Source organism: Cinclus cinclus, chromosome 1 (genome assembly GCF_963662255.1).
Source record: "Cinclus cinclus chromosome 1, bCinCin1.1, whole genome shotgun sequence".
NCBI classification, from domain to species: Eukaryota; Metazoa; Chordata; class Aves; order Passeriformes; family Cinclidae; genus Cinclus; species Cinclus cinclus.
The window spans coordinates 113,214,509-113,236,279 of NC_085046.1; the positions used below are offsets into that span (position 1 = coordinate 113,214,509).

Sequence of the window (21,771 nt, forward strand, 5' to 3'; positions counted from 1 at the left end):
AAGAGTTCAAATTAATGGTTTTCGATCATCAAATTAGTCCAATAGGTAATAAAATAAAATGGTTGTGTTGACACTAAACCTTAATTTTTTGATTTGGCTAAGGAAAACATGAAGAGGAGCCTCTTTTCCTGCAGTTCTGCACTCCATCTAGAATTTCAGCTGTTCCAGTGTATTTCCTCTGCTGTTAAATTCACTAAGCCACTGAAAACCTTGACTTCTTGTGAGGAAGTATAGCTTTTCAAGTGCCTCTTTCAGACTTTTTCCTTAATATCATTGTCTCATTTTCCCATTTCAAATGAGAACTTAAGAGTGATAATGCAGATGTTACGATTAGATGGTACATTGTAGCAGTTTTTTAGTAACATGACCTTTCTGTCTAGAAGTTATAGAGTAATCAGTAACAAAGAGATTATAATTTTTAGGGCCCTGTTAAAGGTGTGGTTTACAAACACACACACTCTCAAATTCATGTGTAAGATATTAATGAAAAATGAGAAACAAAAGTTGAAGAACAAATTTAAAATTTTTCTGTTTCTGTGTGTTCTCTTTAAAGTGGATGGTCATATATTATTTGCACATTTTAAACTCAGTATTTGAGCTGATGCTGTATCTTACTGTCATCAATTCTTCAGCTAGAAAACCTGTCCAGGAAAGAAACTGTGACTGGTGGAGCAAGAAAGCTGCTATTCTCTGTTTCACCTCTGCATAAACCTTTGAGGGTTGCTGCAGTTTTGCTCTGGCAGAGCAACTTCAGTGTAAATTATGCTGGGAAAACTTCAAGACTTCTCAGCACTCAAGTGTTTTCATCATTATTGCTACCCAGTCCCTTCAAAACCATTTTGCATCTTTAAATCATGCTGGAAATTCCATCACAAATAACACTTTTAACCATTTTAAACTTAGATTTTTAACAATTATTAACCCCAGTAGAAATGGGATGATAATTCATAAATCTATAAAGCTAAAAATGGGGAAAGTCTCTGTGCCAAGAATTTAATGTCTGTTTTTTCCACTGAGGAAATAGGAAATAAGTGTAACACACACAAAAAACCAGAATCAGATATTGTGAAAGTGTTGAGTGTCCTATATATCACAATTTTCTTCAGGAATCTTACTTCAGTGTTCTAAACATTGTAGAAATATTGTGGCTTTTTCAACTAATACAGAATAGCAGAACTTATTTCAACATAGTTTTATTTAATATTTTCTCTTAAAGTAAATTACTTATATTGAAATTAATCCTATAAATTAATCCAAATCTGGAACCAGGTTTGTCATTCTTCCCTAAGAGATTCTTCCTGTGATGCTTATTTCTACCCTTCTCATTCCCTGTATTTCATTTTTCAAATAGCCCTTGGGGTCTATTATGTTGAGCGTAAGATATGTTTAAAATATATTCCCTGTAGGTCATTAATCATCAATTTTGGAAAGGAAAATTTCTGATGAAGTGAGCATAAGCAACTGATAAATCTGTGTGGGCAAAGAGGTCGTTTAGCTTTAAATTGCAGAACAACAAAGGGAAGAAATACTTCTTAATGCAGGCATTTGGCATGTTTAAACATGTCATCTCTGGTTCTGTTGGTATTTATTGAATTAATAAAAAAAATTCCTGGATTTCTTCTCACTTTCATTGTTCAAATACACTGATAATTTAACTACACAGTTCTGTTTCCCTATGACTTCTGATTCTGAATTTTTCAGGCGGATATTTTTCAAGTGGAGGCAATAGATATGCAAGAAATGCTTATTGAAAAAGGGAGAGGCTCTGACTGGCCTTCTGGAGAAGATTATTGTGAAAGATTCAGGATCTTCAGGGACAGAAACATTTTATGGTTCAAACATGGCTTAAAGACAGACATGACGGAAAAAGATCTGCCTCAGTAACTCTGGATGCCACAGGTCAACACTATCTTCAAACTATCATCTGCTAAGAAATTCATTCCAAACTGGGGAATGCAGCTATATGATTTTCTTCTACAAACAAGTTGTGATTTAAAATATTCCACTAGAACATTGTCATTATGCAGGGAATTAGTGTGTCTGAACACTTTGTGTTTTAGTACCACTTAATTACCACTATTTGCCAGAGGATAATTTCTGCTTTGTTACTTCACATTTTCAGTGGTGTAAACACCAAGAAATTTGTCCTATTCCTTTTCACAAATTCCCACCTCTCTAAGTCTTACTTCTACACTTGCAAACTACTTTTTATACTTCTAATACCAATTACTTGCTAGGCAGATTAATGAGGTAAAGAAAACGAGGTAGAAAATTGGGAAAACTCTGTTTAACCAGTGGAGAAAACGTCTCCATTGTATATAAGATGATTAATTTACATTATTTTTGTTACACTGTTTGGACAGCTTTTGCCAGAAACTGGAGATACTTTTGACTGACACCATATGAGTAATCTGGCCACAGAGGAGCAGTTTAGACCCCACTGTCTGTGGCTCTTTGTCAAGACAGGAATGTACTCCCTCCCTCCCTGTGTCATGGTTTCAATCCAAGCATGGATTTCAATACAATCTGGTGTGCAAGCTGGGAGGAACCAAAACACACTCCATTCAGATCAGTAGGTACCAAAGCCCAGAATGTACCTCTAAGACAGATGTATTTATTATCCTGCCTCTCAGAGAAGTTAATTGACAGTATAGATGAGTCGTTGGATTACAAAACATGTTCTGATTTTTTTTCTTCCTAACTCCCTGGGCATTTGCTGGCAGTTGTCCAGCAATAGCCTTTTGAGACTGAAGAAGATTCTAGTTCAATCAATTTCCTCTGCTGTATGATCTCTGACTTTTGGTCATTTGAAACCAGAAAAAAAAAAAAAAAAGGAGGAAACTGTTAATGTGCAAAAGCAAATAATTTCTGCTTTGGTTTAGTTTGTATGTTGGGATTTCTCTGGGAAAAAAAAAATAATATTTAGTTCTGTTTCTACTAGACTTAATTGATTTGGACAAATGTTCCTGTGAGTTTCTTTTATACAATAATTGGCAAATCCAATCATGGTTATGAACTCAAAAGGAGTGTTCTTATTTTTGGTTCAGGTCACTACCTAATGTTTAAAAGCAGCTTTGATCTATACAAAATCGCAATGAAATCAATGGGGACTAATATCTGTGGGAGGAACATCAGCCTCTGGAATGGGCATTAAAGACATCCAATTAGTACTCATTCATACAGAGTATAAATTTCACGAATGAAACAGAAATGCTTTAAAATAAAAAATACTTGAATCTTCATGTTACTCCATTTTCCTAGTAAAGAGCCAACTCAACAGACAGTTTATTTCATAGGATGGTATTTAGACGATGCTTAATTAGAAAATCACCCTGTACATTTCCTAGTTAAGTCTTTAATATAAATGATATTATACTCAGTCAATTGCCTCACTAGACATGAGTACAGCCTTTATTATAATATAGGCACTTCTCTATTATATTTTTTTAAATTAGAAGTTCAGGAGAAGGGGAGTACATCTGCCTGGCCTTTAGGAAGAGAGCAAATGAATTCAGGTATAGCTTCTGTCATTACTTTGACTGTTTTATTAATCAGTTCTGAAATAGTAATATGAGAATATTTTCATCACAATATGTCATTATACTTATTAGTACTGACAATAATAATAGTAAAAAATGGCAATAAACTTAGTGAGCTGCTCAATCCCCAGGTGACATGCTCATAAAATAATGTTCCCCATCTACAACAAGGCATGTCTTAGAAATTTTATATCAGATAGCTTTGTTAATATATGAGAACAGAAATATCCTTAATATTTTTTCTTTTTATTTTCCTTATTTTATTTGTTCATAAGGCAGATGGAGGATTTATTTCACAAAGCATCAAGAAGAAACAAAGTCAGAACTTGAAAAGTTGTCAGAAAATATATCCAAGATGGTTATGGTTTTTTATGGAAGCAACAGCAAGTCAAATCCAGTTTCCATGGAAAACAAAGTGGAACATCAGACTGAGAACCAAATAACATATGATGTAAAATAATATATAGATTTTGCATATATTGAAATTTTCTTTGAGTTTCCTTTTAAAGAGAAATAATCATATAGTGCTGTAAATATTGTAGATATTATTGTTTAAATATTCAAGAGAAACAGAGCTGAAGTTTTCAGCTGCATGCCAGATTTCATTTTTAATTTCTGGCTTTCTCAAGTTCATGATGATCAAGCATATTATTTTTTTCCCCCAACAAATAGTCATAGTTAATAATGCATATAATTTTAAATGACATTAACATTACTTATTCACATTAGAAATCATTGCTGTATGTAATTTGAATTTGATAGAACAATTACAATGAATGCCCCTAGAGGAAAAAGCTAAAATGTCCTTAAGTGCCTACAGTCAACCTGGTTCTACTGCTTTTGAAATGAATGGGACTTTTAGCACCAAGACTGATGCAAATGGGTCTAGAACTGTGCTGTCTCCTTTAGAGCCAACTTCCTCTCTTCCTGTAAACTACCTATGCATTTATCTCTATATGTCCGTTTGGATGCTACCTCATTGTTTTGCTGATTCCTAGATACATTTGCCATCCAATTTGGGAACGCTTTATAAAGTGAGACTTGGTCTCCAGAGTCTGGAAAACAACATATCCCAGTTGTCTCTTCATCACTTTAAAATACAGAACACATCAACACTGGATACCTTTAGTCTCACCATAAATAAAACACTTCCTCTTTCTCCTAATGGAGACAGATGGATTGAATTCCCTATACAATGGCCATTAAAAGAAGCACTTTCTGGTAGGTATAAATCTGCTTCAAAGCAGTAGAGTGGTTCAGGAGGTTAACATGTCCTAGTATTATAGTAGAAACCTTTATCAAAACAGAAATTTTTACTGTCTTTGTTTAATGATTCATAGAGACTGGATAAGAATTTAAAATGTATGAAGGAAAATATTGCACACTCAGCTTAATTTCTGTACCATAAAATGGGAAATGTAATATTCATTTGATTGCACAGAAGTAGTATTATATGCTGCAAATAACAATTTATAAGAAATATCCTTCTCTTGCAATATTGTAATATTTCTATTTTCTTTTGCTTAGTCCTCAGCTGCTCATATGACTGATATTAACAATATGTATTTTTTATAGCTCATTTACTATTAAGTGATTTTGTTGTTTGCACATTCCAAACAAATATTCTCAGTAAATAACAGCTCAAAACTACATATAAGACTCAGCTCTATTACCTTTTTACACTCCAAATATATATGTCTCCTAAAATTAGCTCAACAATTCTTACATTTGTCACCTTCATTAAGTAAAATAAAAGAAATCCTTTCACCTAAAGTCCACCCTATTCCCTAATGTGATGCTTACTGAATGCTGCCATATGATGGAACAAATACTAACTTAATTAACAGACCAAATAACGATACTTAATATTCAAATAATTTGTGCTTGGGTTTTATGCAGAAAAAAAAAATTATTATTTAGGTAAAAAAATAAGTCAGTTCATCTAAAGTGAGCTGAAGTAGATGTATAATGAACTTCCCCAACACACTTTGGGTTGGAACTTATGGCTGAATTTCAGTGAGGTCTCTGAACGCATACAAAAGTATGTGAATAATCTCAGTAGAAGTAACAGATATTGAGGTTTAGAGGGGGTTCTTTGCATGTTTTGCTACAATTTAAAAGCTAAAATTTGTATTTAGGCTTTAGATTTTACAGTGCTTCAAGGTGTTATTTTCACTTGACCACTTACAAAACGTATGGGTACAGAACGGTGCACAATGTCCTTCATCTCCTACACACAAGATAGAAACAAGGAGGACCTTCAGATTAACATGAAGTACAAGCGTATCCCTTGCAAGGGACTGATCCCTGTTTCATGCAGAAGTATTCAGGATACAGTTAAAAGCACAAAGAAATCAAGAGAAAAAGATGCAGCATGGGTGATAAAGGGGTGGTGAGATTAGCATCCTTATAACCTTGGCTCTGTCTCTATCACTGGCCTCTTGGTTGAAAAATTAATTTGCCCATTATTTGCTTTATTTTTTTTTTCTTTTTGATAATATTTTTATTCTTTGTAAATATTCTTAAATCAAAAGATAAAAATCACAAGCAAGGAATAAGTATTATGTTGCCTACAAGTTTAGGTAAAAGAACAAACAAATGAAACAGCTTGTTTCTGTGGTTTTTATTTCTTTCCACCCAGGCTTTAGATATCTCCAAGGATGGATTTGTAACCAGTAAAGAAAGAAAAAAAAACAAAAAAAAACAACCCAGGACAGTGATTCCCTCAAATCTTTACCCATTTATGCCCAAAAGAGCTCTAAGCAGCTCCACAGCAGGTGGCACACGTGGAGTTCAAAGTGATCTTTACAGACAAATTTACTCTCAACTTATTGGGAAAACCAGATATGCTTTTTGACAGCTTTCTAAAGCTAATTTATTTTCTCCCCTTTCTCAGCTAAAAGCAAAACCAATAATGTATTAATTGGAATGGAAAGCAGCTAATCACACTCACCATAACCAGAAGCCATGTGATGTTAAATTTCAGATCCAGCTCTGTCATTCATAGAGTGCCTTAGTATTTTATCTCAGTTATATTTTCCTTTTTTAAAAGACCTTCTGCTTGGGATTGTGATGAAGCATTTGCTAATAGCTAATTGAAGCCATCAAAATGCAGTTGATGGAGTACAGACCCTTGAGATCTGGCAGTGCACACTTGTGCCTTTGGGTCTATTAATGAGCAGAAGCCTCCAGCTGAGTATACATAAGTAGTTTCCCTTTACTATACCTTCCTTTGAGATGCATACACCTCAGGAATCCCCAGGGATGACATGGTGCTGTCTCTCTCACAGACAGGGCTGCTCAGAAGGTCAGTTTTGCACTACTGTAGTTTTTAAGGCAAAACAATTAAATATTGAGAAGGTGAAAAAACACATATTATGCTACTTTCAAGCTGATTATTCCCATAAATTTAACAGAGAGCCATAATACATATTGATATTATGAAATAATTAGAATTTTATAAAAGTAATGGAGTTGTAACATTCGTATATGTTACCCTTGTTGTATGCAATTTCTTTTCAGAGATTCCTTTAATCCTTCCCCTTTCCAATTTATTCTGTACACTAGAGATAAAAGCTTGGTTGCTACACCTGTGATCAGATTGCACTACCTGAGCAAAGACTACTATTTAAGCATTTTAGCCCTCCTACCCTTGCCTATATTAATCTCCCTCACCGGCCCTCCTTTGTACCTCTCCCCGTGCTAGCTGCTGTATGATCTGATCCAAAGTTCATGAATGCAAACTCTCTACCTGACTCCAGTGTATCAGGGCCACGATGAGTCTGCAGATCTAACTTGCCTTGACTGGACTCACCTGGAACCTCCAGCCATGATGGGAGGAGGATGTCCTGGTCAGATCATGCCTGAGCTACATCATATGTGCATCTTTCTCTAGTTCCCTCTCTGTCCCCCCTCTTCTGCACAGACTTTGAACCTATGTTGCAGCCTTATTCTCATTCCTTCTCTGGCCCTTTCTCCTCCTGCCCCCAACTCAGTCACCTGGATGGATCCCAGGTCTTTTTCACTGTTTGCTGTGTCTGGGACTGTTGACAGCTCTGGCTGCCTCATGCAGATGCTGCAGAACCTGGTCAGAGAGGGCACTGCCTGAGCTGGGGTTGTACTCGGCTTCTACCTTGTCCACTCTCGTGGGGCAGGTCCACTCTTGCTGCACTTTGACACAGTGATCCAAGAATCAAACCTTCCAAATGTAATCCTTTCACTTTTGTTTTGGGCTGGTTAAGCCTCACTTCTCAAATTTCAGATCTGGGAGATGGTGGCAAAACAATTAGGAGGAAAAAATTGCAAAATTTTTGAGTGTTGCTATTATTTTCAAGTGCTTGAATTTTAATTACATCTGACTGTAGAATTCCGTGTTGTCAAATATCTGTGCAAAGTTGTGGCACAGTCTTAACAAGATCTCTTTTTGCTTGATATTTCAGTGGTTACATATAATCTAACAGTATTTTCAAGAAATATTTTGAATGAGAGAAATTTAGTGCATATGACTGCACGTATATATGGTATTAATAGTGACACAGGGGACAGATCCCTTCTCCCATCATTGAAGAATGTACAGCAGGGAGAGAAAAATTAGGTACTCTGTCTTAAAGTATTTTAAAATTTACCCTTTAATCCATTCTTGTACTTCCTACATAACATTTTCAAATTTTCCCATACAGTTAAGTAGCATGGTTTTATATTAAAATATTGAATGATTTTATTTAAGTAATTCCTAGTTGTGGTGGATGCTGTTGACTTGGGAGAACTGGAAAAAATTCTTCTTTTCATCAGCAGTAAAACAGGTAAAATACTTTTTCCTTTCCAAAGACAATAATGTAAATCACACAGCTAGCCTTCTGTTAAAGGCAATAAAGCCACTCCCAAAGTTAAATCCTAATTAATTCCTTTTGGCTATTTTTTCTAAAGGGTAATGCTTCATAAAGCAAAATCCTGCATTTTGACAAATTAAAATCCTGGGATCTAAAGGTTATAACATTATTGCATGAAGAAAGTAAACTATTCCTTTGCATGCAAGAAAAAAGAACAGAAAATTAAGATTAATATAATTATATTCTGTGCTTAATACATGGTCTACTAATGAATTATCTAGGGAGAATAATTATAATTCAAGTAAGAAATTGGTATTGTTTAATTTTTCTTCTGTTATTCAATTATTTTCACTGGCTCCCCCCCAGTTCTGTTTTCTCCCTGTGACATTCAGAGGGAAATTTTACCTCCGTTTTGCAGTCAGCAAGTTTTGCCACTGAACTACCTTAAAATTCTCTTGACCTCAGCATCTCTCTGCTTTATCTGTAGGATGCCTATCATGCTACTAATTCAAAGAATACATTATAAAGTTTTTTGAAATCCATTAATGAAGTTTGCTGTATAATTGCAAATCATTGCTATGCTTGACCATTTGCAGACAGTTTTCTAGGGGAACAAGGGTTCTGTGTTTGCACTTTATCTGTTTATTTTTTTTGTTGTTTGTTTGTTTGCTCATCCAGAGGCTCCTCATAAAAACCTTTAAGGCACAGCACCTGATTTCAACCAAGTATGTAAGGTGACTTCCAGAAAGTATGTACGAAATCCTTGGCTGGTCAGCACATCCTAGGCTGCCTGGGTCACTCCCAGGGGATACGGTGTGGAGCTGCAGCTACTCTAGAGGGGAAGGGAAGGACAGAGACAGCCCTGCCATGCTGCTGGAGGCGTGTAGCTCACTGCTTTTGTTTCCCACAGCCTCAGTTGTGAAAGTTAACTACAGCCATCTGTCTGACTGACAGTCACTGAGTGTGGCAATTGTGTGCAGCCAAAGGGCACCACTGAGACCGTGACAGGAGAGACTTTTCCATTCAGGTTTGAAAACACAATTCACAAAGGAGGGACACTGGGCTCATTGCCTCAGTGTGTGCTATGAAGAGAGGATTGGGATGACGTATAACAGATATTTCTTCCAAAGGAGTTACTTAGATGATGATACTTCAGATGAGTGAAGGTGTCCGTATTGTAACAAGACTTGTTTGAACTGAGACTAGTTTGGACCAAGATTTTGAACCAAAAGATCCCAAACCCCATAAAATCTCTTTAAAGTCAAATGCACCCTGCAGGACTGATCAGTCCAGGCAATGTTCTCTAGTGCATTTATGTTTTCATTCCTTATCAGAGCAAGTTTTTAAGATCAGATGGTTCATGGTCCCTTCCTGAACCTTCTGGCTCTCTCTATGCACTTATCTTGGCAGGTCTTGAGTGTAACACAATGTCCTATATTCCTCCACAGAAGCCCAATTATATCCTATTTATATAATCAAAGGGAGTTGGATAGTAATAGAAGGGATTGGAATGCAGTTTGTTGAACAGGACTGAAGCTACAATTAATAGAAGGGAAAATGAATAGTCTTTGTGACTAACTAGTGGCAAGACATTCAGGCCATGCAGCTGAAGCCCCCAGCAGAAAACTGTAAAAGGAGTGTAAGTCAGTGAGCAATGTTTACCAAACAACAGAGGGATACAGTGAGCAGCTGAGCTCCCTTCCTACCTTCCACCTAATGAGATCCTCTCTGCGCTGCATGTGGAATAGAGCTCCAATCCTCTTGTCAACCAGTCCCCGAGGAAGAAGCAACAGACATGTATTTTTCTTCCTTCTCAAATGTGCCTCCCTGAGTCATGCTGAATCTTTTCTGCCTTCCTGTCCAAGCACAGTGAGGACAACACTCCTTTGCTTCACTAAGACAAAGGAAATGCTGAAGTTTACAAATAGGAACAAATAAAGAATCTTGTAGTCGTTACAGCACTTTCAACTCAGTTTGCATTTGTAAATTAATGAAAAAAATGAAATTTTCATATAGTAAGAATGCCACCATTATACCACCATTTTACCAACACCTACCTAATTTCTTGTCATGCAATGAAATGTTTTCACTATATTTTCTTTCTTTCTTTGCAGACTGCAAACTGGACATTAAAAAATTGCATGTGCAAGAAGCTGCGAAGGAACATTCGACCTATGTATTTGAAGTGAATGAGTAAGTATACTGTGTGAAGCTAGTAATGTTTTTTATAGTGTAATAGTTGAAAACACTGAACAGACACTGAATTAAGTACCACAGAGTGATTCTGTCAATAGATATTTTAAAATTATGCTCATCTTTAGTTGTTCCACATAAATTAATAGGATTTTATTTTTCATTTAACATATTATTACATATTATACCTACATATAAACGTATGTGGTTCTGTTTTTCAGTGGATTTTCTGCAAATGCAAATAAGGTCAAAATACAGAGAGAAATACCAGGATCTTTTGGTTTTGGAGGAGAGAAACAAAAGAATGATATAGATAACAACTTGAATAAAGAAGGAAGTAAAGTAAAAAATTTGACAGAGTATACTATTAAAGTGTACACAGGTGACAAAAGGGGAGCAGGGGCTGATGCCAATGTGCATATTATTTTATTTGGGAATGAGGACAAATCTGAGGTATTTCAACTCTCTCAGTCACTGGAGCATCAAAATCCCTTTGAAAGAGGAAAGGTGAGTACACAGATTTTATGGATTGTGTCCGTTTCTGTACTGGAAAAGCAAACATTAAATCTGTGCAAGTTTTTAGAAAACTTGAGAAATTTATTCTGTTTTCCACAATACTACACAAGGTATAATCTCAGCTTGCCCTGTGTTTCTTCTCTTCACCAGATTCAAGGAACATGTTACTTCTATTGTATCTAGCTGTCTCTGCTGCTTTTCTGCCTCTTAGACCCAAATTCATCTTCATATTGCATCCACCTACGTGCCCAGTTTTGTATTTCCTCATTCTGAAGTGCACAGCATGTGTTGTCTGTGTGTGTGCATGCTCTACCTTGTGCCATTGTGCACACCTTGAGTATTGTGCCTGAGAACACATCCGTCTCTTACATCCCATCATTCTACTTTGCCATGGAAACTGGTGCTGTGAGCATCCCTAAATGTATAAGCCTAAACCAGGTGTAATGGAGCCATATACACCAGCCTGAGTCTGATATCCATCATGCTTTAGGCTGTTATTCAGAGACCCTTAGTTCAGATACAGAACTGTATCTGCATAGCAATGCAGATTCTCTGCATGATGTCCTAGTGCCTTGGCTGGATGTTCTCCTAATTTAATAAACATATTATTCTGGGAAAGAGATTGCTCTGTTTGGTCACCACCTGTGCACTGTGCAGTGGAGTACAATGATGGTTACCCTTAAGTGAAAAAGAAATACATATATATATATATATATATATATATATATGTTCACTTCAAATTTCTCTTGCGGAGTTATTGAAAGGTAATGACTAAATAATTAGAACTCCAGTGAAAATATGTCCCTGAAGAGATCTACCTCATTATCTCCAGCAATATTAATCATCTTTTTACCTGGAATTAGTCTGCGTTTCTTCAGCCAAGTTATCTGTGAGATAAAGATATTTACCCATGAATTGTCTTCCATACTGAGGAGGATAATAAATCTAGCTACCTACAGGCACAAGGAGCAAGTAAAAAAGTGTCTTGAGTAGTACTTCCTTTTGGCTGGTCCTACACAGGAGGTGCCATTACCCTTCAAAAAAGAAAAGAAGATATGTAGAAATCCTGTTAGCAATCCAGCTAAGTGGATGGGTAGCAATGTCAAAGGTCTTAGGAAAAATGTATTTAGTTTTAAAAATCTGCAATATGAAACAATGTAAGAATTTAAATTAAAGTATATCATATTTGAGAGGAATAATGGTTAATATAGTAAAAGCCTTTAACTTTTATATTCCTGAATTTTTATTTACATATCATATACTAAAAACATATAAGAAAACTATACCAGTTGAGGATTCACAGGACCAAAAATGTTTTCACAGTAGATGAAAGTCAAGAAAGAGGTAGGGATTATCATACTATAAGTTGAAAACAGAGCCTTCTGTGTTGAAACTGAGACCTAAGAGGGAGAGGATCTATGCCACATATCAGTAAGGAAAATAAACCCCATTAGTGACTCACTTATTCTGAATTTCTACTATTACACTTTGTCTCAAAACTGACCTAGACAAATATGCAGGCTTCCAAACATTGGTAAAGCATTTTTAATAACTGTATTTAAATATTAAAGGTTGATACATTCAAGATCAAGACAAAAAATGATTAGGCAGCCTACATTCAATTGAAATTGGCAATGATGGGAAAGGGTTTGGTAAGTATCCTGTGTTCAATAACCTTGCAAACATCTTTTGCTTAAAGATCTGCCTGACATTTGGAAAGGTATTTGAAGTCTACTACACTACTCCTATAGCTAGCTAATAGAAATCTGTGTACAAATAAGGTCAGTTTTACTGCCCTTGTTTTCACCCCCTCTATCACATTTCCCTTGAATACACCATCATTCTTTTCCTAACAGTGATCTGGTTAAAATAAACATCAGATAGGTTTATCCTTCAAACATTGCTCAGCCAAAACCCTTATTAGATGTCTGAAATAAAATAGGATTGAATTTTCAAACTTCAGGCTAAGCTTTCCATGATTTAAGGAAGTTTGGGGACTCTGGTCAAAGCACGCGGTCGCTCCCTCTCACACCCATAGATCTCTTGTGCAAGTCTGAGAAGATCAGTGTGTACCAGGTCTTGCCCTGATGTTAAGTTGGGATGTGGCTGTAGAACATGACTATGCATGGAGGATGGAAAATGTTTCTGTGTACAGTAACCTCTAAACCCCTGAATTTTACATAGAAATAAAATGGGAGACTAGGGCATATAATCTTTTGAGCTTATATTTAATAGTGCTAAAACCCCCTAGGGATATGCAGATATCAAGATATATACAGACATACAGAGATATATAAATACATAAACTGAATTTGCAGGGAATGTATAACTTGAATCGAAAAGATCTGATTGTATTAAGTACTCTAGTCAGGTGAAGTTTGTTTAAGCCATCTCAAAGAAATAGGTTTAGGTTTAATAAATCTGATTAATCTAAGTTCATGAGGCATAATAAAGTGCAAAAGGGTTTATCATTTCTAGGATGAGCCAAGAAAAATTCTGCAAATAGCAGTTCCTATTTGGAAAAAGCTAAACAGTTTTTTTTTAAATTTTCCTAACTGCCCAGTCATGTTGTATATTTCATGGTGTTGAAAACAGAAAAAAACATCAAACCTGTTGAAATATCTATAATAAACAATATCTAAAATAAAATTGTCCTGCTGACTTTCATCTTATTTGTGATAACTGCTATACATGCACACAGTTCAGCTTAGATCTGATATGGGAAGGGAACTCCACAATGGCAGACTTTTAGTACTGAAAGCTGCACAGAGTCTGCAGGGGAAATAATGGATTGAACTTTTATTTCCTTGGTCCTGATCTATCAACAAAATTATTATTTTTCCTTTTCTTTGTCCTGATCAACATCCCATAGCTGCTAATAGTGCCTTCCAAGCACAGCTGGTGTGTGTCGATTCATCTCAGACATGACAACCTTCCTCTAAGTATTTCTCTGAAATTACCTCCAAGTGTCTTTTGTCACAGCAGCTGTTATCCCCACAAGCTTCCTCAAATGTTAATTTCTTTGAGATGTCTCATCTGTTTGCTAATATATACTAGCTACCTCTAGATTTCTCCATACCTGGAGATTTCAGTGAGGTCTGTTGGAGTTTTGTCAATAAAGGATGAAGCATTAGATTTTAATCTTTTCAAGAGAGCAAACTTGCCTTTCTATTCTTTTGTGAAGTGTCGTGTAAATTTGAGAGACTGTAAAATTTTATTGCTGATAATCTTGACTCCGATTTAGAGATTTCATGAAAGGTCATCTATTCCAAGTAGAGTCTATGATATATTAAACCATTCACAAGATTTCATTAAAAGAGTTTCAAAAGTACTTCACAATATCAGTAAATGAATCTTGTGAATTGAAGGTGGATTACCTATACACCTTAATGGCCTACTTAACCCAGATAATTTTTTGAAAATGCCATTAGAAAAAAGAAACATTACTGTACCTTTACATTTTAGCCAAATCTACAGTTTTTGGAAGTACTTTTATATGGAATTTTTAGCATGTACAATTAGAATTTAGCAATTACAAATAAAAATATTTTTATTGGCTTTAGCCTACTTAGTGCTTTGTCCAAATACTTGAAAACCAAAATAATTAGATAGAATATAATTCTTTATCTCTAGGACACATAAACAGCACCAAAAGGTTATCAACTACTAGCAGTATGATCCTAATTAGCTCTAAAATGTTATGATTTAGTATTTGCATTGGCAAACACAACTAAAGATATCGGCACAGACATTGAATATATAAAAGTTTGGGTTTAAAAATATTAATAAATTAATATTCTATGAAATAAAATTCCATATCACAAGGATGAAGGTATTTCTTCACAGAGCAAAATAGGATATTAAAGTAGAATATTTAATATCTTCTTAAAGCTGAAACAAATATGAGTGCTGGCGTAAATGAAAATGCTATTCTGAATCATGACTGCTATAAAAATAGTGATATGAGAAGCATTCTGTTTCACCACTTGGTTCACATCCATATCAATATATTAATTAGAAAAAGGTAGTCAAATGCCCACTAGGAGTGCATTTTGAGTGCATTCCCAAGTTCCTCAAAGGGCAAAATGCATTTTCAAGAATGTATTGAATATATTGAATGTTACCATGCATTCTGTTTTCCTTTGTCTTACTGCCTGTTCTATCCAATCTGGAAAACTAAGTTCTTAACAAAATTCTTCCATTACATTTTCTGTCAAAAACATCAAAGATCTTCCCTGTAAAACTGAGGGAAGTTGGTAGTAATTTGAATCATCTGTGTTTCAGTTTTATCATTGATGTTGAATATACTTAGAAGTACTGAACCACATGGGGTTTGGGAAATGAAATTAGAAAGCTTTCTTATGCTGTATTTGTGTTTTGCTTATACTAAATTTGCTGTTTTTTTTTTTTTTTCCTTCTACAGCAAGTGGCTGGTTTCTAGAAAAAGCAGAAATCACAGATGCAGCTAGGAATTCAATCCATTGCTTCAACTGTTACAGGTCAGTAGATCAGTCCATCATCACTCTGTACATGCTGTTTTCTTTGTCATGTGTCTCTCAGTTGCTTCTGTCTGGTTTTCTAAGACAGTAATGATTTTTTTTTTAAACAATGTTGTGTTCCTATCAGTCCATCCCCAATGACTTTTGAACCCTTTGGCTAACTTGAAACTAATTTGTCAGAAGAATTGTTAGAGGAAGACACTAGACCAAGCAATTACATCTGGATGATTGTAGGAGGGAGAGACACAATTTAATGCCTTTGCCAAGAAAAGTATTCATATGCATTTTCAAGAGGTAGAGGGTGTCTGTTAACCACTATACAAGCATTAGTGCATAAATAGCTGTGGCAAACATATCAGGGATAAGCAAACAGGCATGGAAGGGAAACAGAAAGGAGGACAGTGGAATATGGTGGCATAGATTCAAAGCTCGAGGAAGAAGTGTATTTTATTGAGCAAAGGCAACATTAAAACATTAGAATCCTTCTGTTTAGGCGTTTGCTTAGTATGGGCCCAAGATATATTCAGCAAATAGGACAAAGGTTTAAAAAAAGATTTATATAATATAATGCAGAAGTATAGTGATCTAAATTTAGGAATGTATTTAGGTACTGGGTTGCTTGGGTAAAGAGCTTCTGATATACAAAAAGAAGGTGCACATCAGTCTGCATCAAACTGAAACAATACAATTTCAAAAATTGGAAATTAAACCGAAGGGTATATTTAGACTGACTGTTCATTGCAATATATAGTTCACAGCTTGAAGAATTTAAGAATAAATAACTGATGCAAACATAATAACGTCCTCCAAAGTGGAAATTAGGTTTTTAATGCATCTGGAAAACATGGAAGTGTGAAAATTTACAAGTTCCCTGCATCTAGAAAGAGGAATGCTACCTGGTAATTTGAAAACAAAATGGTAGCAAGAATGTTTAATTTTATCCTTTCCCTAAATATTTCTGTAAACTTGAAAATTAATGGAAGCCAAATCCCAGGCCCTGTACCAAAAAAAAGGAACTTTTAAAGTTCTTGGATACTCAGTTGGTCTCTACAGTCTAAATCACAAGAGTGTGAGGGTGTTACTGACCTCAACAACATTAAACTTATTCCAACAGCATTAAACTTCCCTTGCTTCAGCTTCCTCCAAAAGCATACTCAGATACTCTCTAATCTTCTAATCTTCTAGATACCTAAATCTAAGCTAGTGGGCATGAAGAAAAGTTCTTAAACCACAATATCACTCAGATGTGCAAAACAATCCATGACAATACTTTCAGTTGATGCCACCTCACCTCTTTTTCTTGTAAGAGTTCTAAGACCACACCAGTCAGAGGAAGATTCTTGAAGAAGATAGACTGCAGCAAACATTTTTCCCCCAAAGATTTGTGGGGTTTTTTCAATTTTATTTAAAATCTTATAGTAAGAGTGCAAAGGTATATAAGAGACTGGCACAAGAACTTGAATCATATGGTTGATGTGGGGGAGTGACTGGCACAGATTGACTCTACATGCTGCTGACAAGGGTATGTAACTGGGGCCTTGGTGTGTGCAGAGCTATGTGCCTACCTTGAAGTGTATCAACCTGCTCAAACTGGAAGTTATGTAGTAGGAGAAATTAGCAGGTTAAGCCCAGAGCACTCAGCCACCCTCAGGCTCCTCAGATAGAGGAAACTCTAAATTCATGGTCCTCCTCTTCCAGCTGAGACATGGAGCTCCTCATGGAGCTCCTCATCTCATGGCCAATGGAGTGAATGGGGAATGGGCTCATTCTCTCACATTAAAAAGTCTCCTCCAATGCAAACAACATCTCTAAAAGATATTAATGACTAAGAAAACTGAACCCTTCACTAACCCATTTAAATGCCTGTTCTCTAGCTTACACATCACACCTGTCCTAGGCTCTGTGACTTCCACATGCAGTTTTAGCTGCCAAAATCAGTTGTGCTTCAACCTGGACCTGTTTATCTTCAGCCATATCTCCCAGCTGCTGAATGGTACAGCTCTAGATGTGAGCTACTTTGATGCTGTACTTACTGCCTGGGAGTCCCTCCCACATTACCCCCTTCATAGATATCACATCAGGTAGATTGTCATAAACCTTCCAAAGTCCTTGGACATTATTGCCACTGTATCCATGGCTCCAGTTAAAATTAGTCTGCCCGAACTTTGGACTCAGGCCTGTTTCTCATATAATCAACAGTAAAAGCTCCATAGACTCTTACAGAGCTAGAATTAGGCCCATCATGCAACTCAGTGTTTTGTGAACCAGAAAAGAGATATGGGAGAGAGAGAGAGAGTTCCTGGAATTATTTACAAGGACAATAATTTGCAATCACAGAACATGCTTCCCTACTCTAAATCATCCTGATTTTATGTCATTCTTTAGAGCAATTTAATAGTTACCTATATGACCAACTAATAAAATAATGTATATTTCATAATTATATTAATAGAGTTAATTACACTTTAAAATTACACATATCTGAGTAGTAAAACAAAAATTTTAAAAGTCACTATTTTCTTCAGGTTGATTTCTTCTTCTCTATAGACTAATATGAAAACTCTCCTAGAAAATCAAAGGTGCAGAATCAGGCTTTCAGAATTGTCTGTTTCTTAAGTTTTTTATGAGCTGTGTCTATGACAGGTTTTTTGTTTTTCCCTTAAGGTGGCTTTCTGAAGATGAAAGTGATGGCCTCACCATAGTGCAACTTTATCCACAGCTGCCTGATTTCTGATTTTTCCGGGTGTGAGGCTTCTCAAAATTCATGCTGATTTGCTTTGCTTGTCTTTTATAATTCTGAAGGCATTGTAATCATTGAGAAGAAAAGTCAAAACTATGTATTATAAACACCACAGTAAATTAAATATGTCTAATGTGAACACAGAATTCTGATCCTATTATAGATGCTCAAAAACTTTGCATGGCAGAAATTTAGATATCAGAAACTTTAATCTGTAACATGGCTCTGTGGACTTGAACGGGGCAATCATAACAGTAGACATATGTAGTAACATACCCAAATATTTTTGTTTCAGTAATGATTTGTGGGTAAGCTAAATTTAGCTCATTTCAAGTCTGTCAGTATGTGTTAATTTGATTATTTTTTTTTCATTTTCAACATTTATTAAAATTTAGATTTTCTCAAAATCATTTTCCAAACAAACTGCACAACCCTTCAGCCTTACTATTGCTTCTTTTAAGACCATAACAGAGTAATAAAGATCTTGTTATTCAGAAATTCACCCTGTGTAGATAAGCCTCTCACTGACATTTGATTGTAAAATCTCGTAGCTGAGCCAGAACCTCAGCTGAGAACCTTTAGATACAAAGGTCCTCTTAAGAGAGGCTGTTATCAGTAACACTGCAATAGCTTAGGCAGGCTTAGGCAGCTCTCTGCACAGCTTGATGATTTCTGCAGTGCCTCTCCTTAGCTATCAAACCAGCTTTCCAGTGCTACATGTGTGGATGCCTTTATGTCAACGAAAAAAAAAAAAACAAAAAATCAAACCAAAGCAAAAAATTACTTTTGCAAATGCACACTAAAAAAAATTTTATTTAGCCATAAATGTACAAATGAATGTTTGATTTGATAGGCTTTCATATTGCCAGAATTGACTCAGGCAGGATTTAGGATACATACAAGTCTGAAATTACATCAGGACTTGCACACCACCTGAAGTTTCATGTGTGTGATCAAAATACAAAAATTTTCTATAAGCTATATAAGGCATCCCTCTCTTAATACAAGACTTCAGCTTTTGTACTTCCAAAATCTAAAATCTTTCTGAAGATAAGAAATTCAGGCTTGTTTCACCCTCAAGACACTACCATGCTCTGTAGTAGCAATGGGCTTTCTATAATTATAAGAAATAAATGAGTTTGTAACCTGTGTTGATAAAAAATTGTCTGGCTGTCTTTTTAATATGTTTAATGTTTATTTACACTATTCTGTGAAATTAGGACAGTTGACTGACATCTGCATGGGTTAAAAGATCTCAGTTACTTTGAGACAAGAAAAAATAATAAATGTTTATATCTGGCCTTGGTAGGTAATATAACTTTTTAATGTAATTTTTATCTACCTATGACATCAAAAGGACAACTACTGTAAGGTGTGGATGTGGTCAGTGTGAGCAATGGAACACTCAAATTCTTTTATTTTTTTTTCTGCTCACACTGCTACCACACTCACTGGAATGGATTTGAAATTGTATCCCCAGAGCCCACAGTTCACTTACTTGGTATCAATATTCATTACACTGAATCACTTCTTTGTGATCTATTATGTGATTTGTTTCATTATTATGTGTTTCATTAATAGTTTGTAATACTAGCTTGCTTTGATGCCATTTCTGATTTATCAAGTGTAAATAATTCCTTCCTAATCTGTTTTTCTTTACCAACAGTGGATACCCTTCTTCTGCAGCTGCCTTCTATACTTGAAAATTGTTTTCTCTACCTATCAAGTGTCCAAATTAGGTTTTGGATTTGCTTCCCTGGATCCAGAGCCATGTATACAGCTCTCTAACCCTTTCAATAACGGGACCAGCACTGCAGAGGGCTTCATTTCAAAAGCATCATGGGTGCTTGCAGCACAAAATGCATACCAGGGGATTACGCTTTGATAAGAAAATGTGAAATACCATATAACCCCCTGCTCAGGTCTTGCTTGGAAGACATGCCAGTTAGTATGCTTAGCTCGTGGCTAGTGCCAAACCCCAAATGTGCTTCTTCCACACGGTGTACACTGATGTGTGCTGTGTTTGGCACAGAAGTTACTTAATCTCTGTCCCTTGCCAGGGGGATGATTTTTGGAAAAATTGTTGGCCAAAGACAGGGACATTACAAAGGTGCCTCCTTGTGTGCACTCTGCTGTTCCTACACAGCAAGGGTGCTGGCCTGGTTTTTTCCTCCCAGCACCCTGCCCTGCCTGTGGAGAGCCTGGGCAGATATTGACACTACTGATGCTTCCATGGGGAACAGCGATTTAGGAGAAGAGACTGCGTGGGTCAACAAGTAATCCAGGAATTTGACACAAGAATTCTTGGAAGGAGCAGTGAGGTGACTCAATCAGGTGGAGGAGGCAAGGCTGTAGTGAAGGGTTTGACTGCTACTGCCTCTCTCTGTTGCAACCTGACTGACTGAAGATCTGTGAAAAAAGGCAAGCTAGAAGATTTTGTTGCTGTTGTTATTAGACATTTGGTTATGCACTGCAGACAAAGCCTGAAGTTGGGTGCTTGTTTACCATGTACACCGTATCATAGACTATTAAATAAAACTGAGTCTTAAAATGTCCAGGAGAGTCCAGTTAATTCTATCTTTTTTCCTCATCCACCTCTCCTGGTGTTCTGTTATATATCTATTATTATGTTGATCTAGATGATACATTTCTGCCCCTTTAAGCCCTTAAGTGTCTCAGTTTCTTTTGCTGCTATATTTTGTAAAAAATATAATCATGCTCTGTCTCATTGGACCATTCTGGTCTCATTGGACCATTTAATATTCTCTCAGCAACTCCAGGTACTGTTTTTCTGAAACTCATCATACATAAGAAAGGATTTCTTCCTTTGAAGTACATAGGAGCAGTTGTATTGCATCTATCCATCCTGTAGTTTGTCATTTGTGGAAGTGGCATGAGAGTAAGAAAAAAAGAAGTATCAAGTGCTCCTTTGAGTTCTTTTAGACATCTTGGATGAATGCCATCTAGTCCTTCATTGTTAGTATTTATAAATGTCTTAGCAAATATACACAACTTCCGCTCTTAACAACTTAACAGTCTGAAATGGTCCTTTGGACTTCTGCATGAAGAAAGGCAGTAGACTGGAATAGTTAATAAAATCCTCTGTACTTAGCAGTGCAAAATAGTGTCACAACTTTCTGTGCTGTGGCTAAACCCCCTTCTTTTGCTTGACTTAAATTAAACAGTGAATCCAGAATGGGAAAGGAAATGGGACTTTTAATTTTCTTTTCAAATTTTTGAAAATTCTTAATTACATCTTACAGTGTCAGAAGGCATGTAAAATTTCCTTAGGCATTCTATATATGTTTTTCCATATATTTCCTTTTATATTTATGTCTATTTTTGATTAAATATTTAAATACAAGCTATGAAGGCACTTGAAAGCTGACTGGCATCCATTTCTAAATAAGTTTAAATTTAAGAAATCCTGAGTTAAATCTTAAAAAAAATCCCAA

The 21,771-nt window shown here is 35.9% G+C and overlaps 1 pseudogene; it reads left to right on the forward strand.

Moving 5' to 3' along the window:
* The window catches only part of LOC134057050 (lipoxygenase homology domain-containing protein 1-like), a 139,309-nt pseudogene extending 120,999 nt beyond the window's left edge, over positions 1–18,310 (forward strand).
* Positions 18,311–21,771: the final 3,461 nt, after the last annotated feature.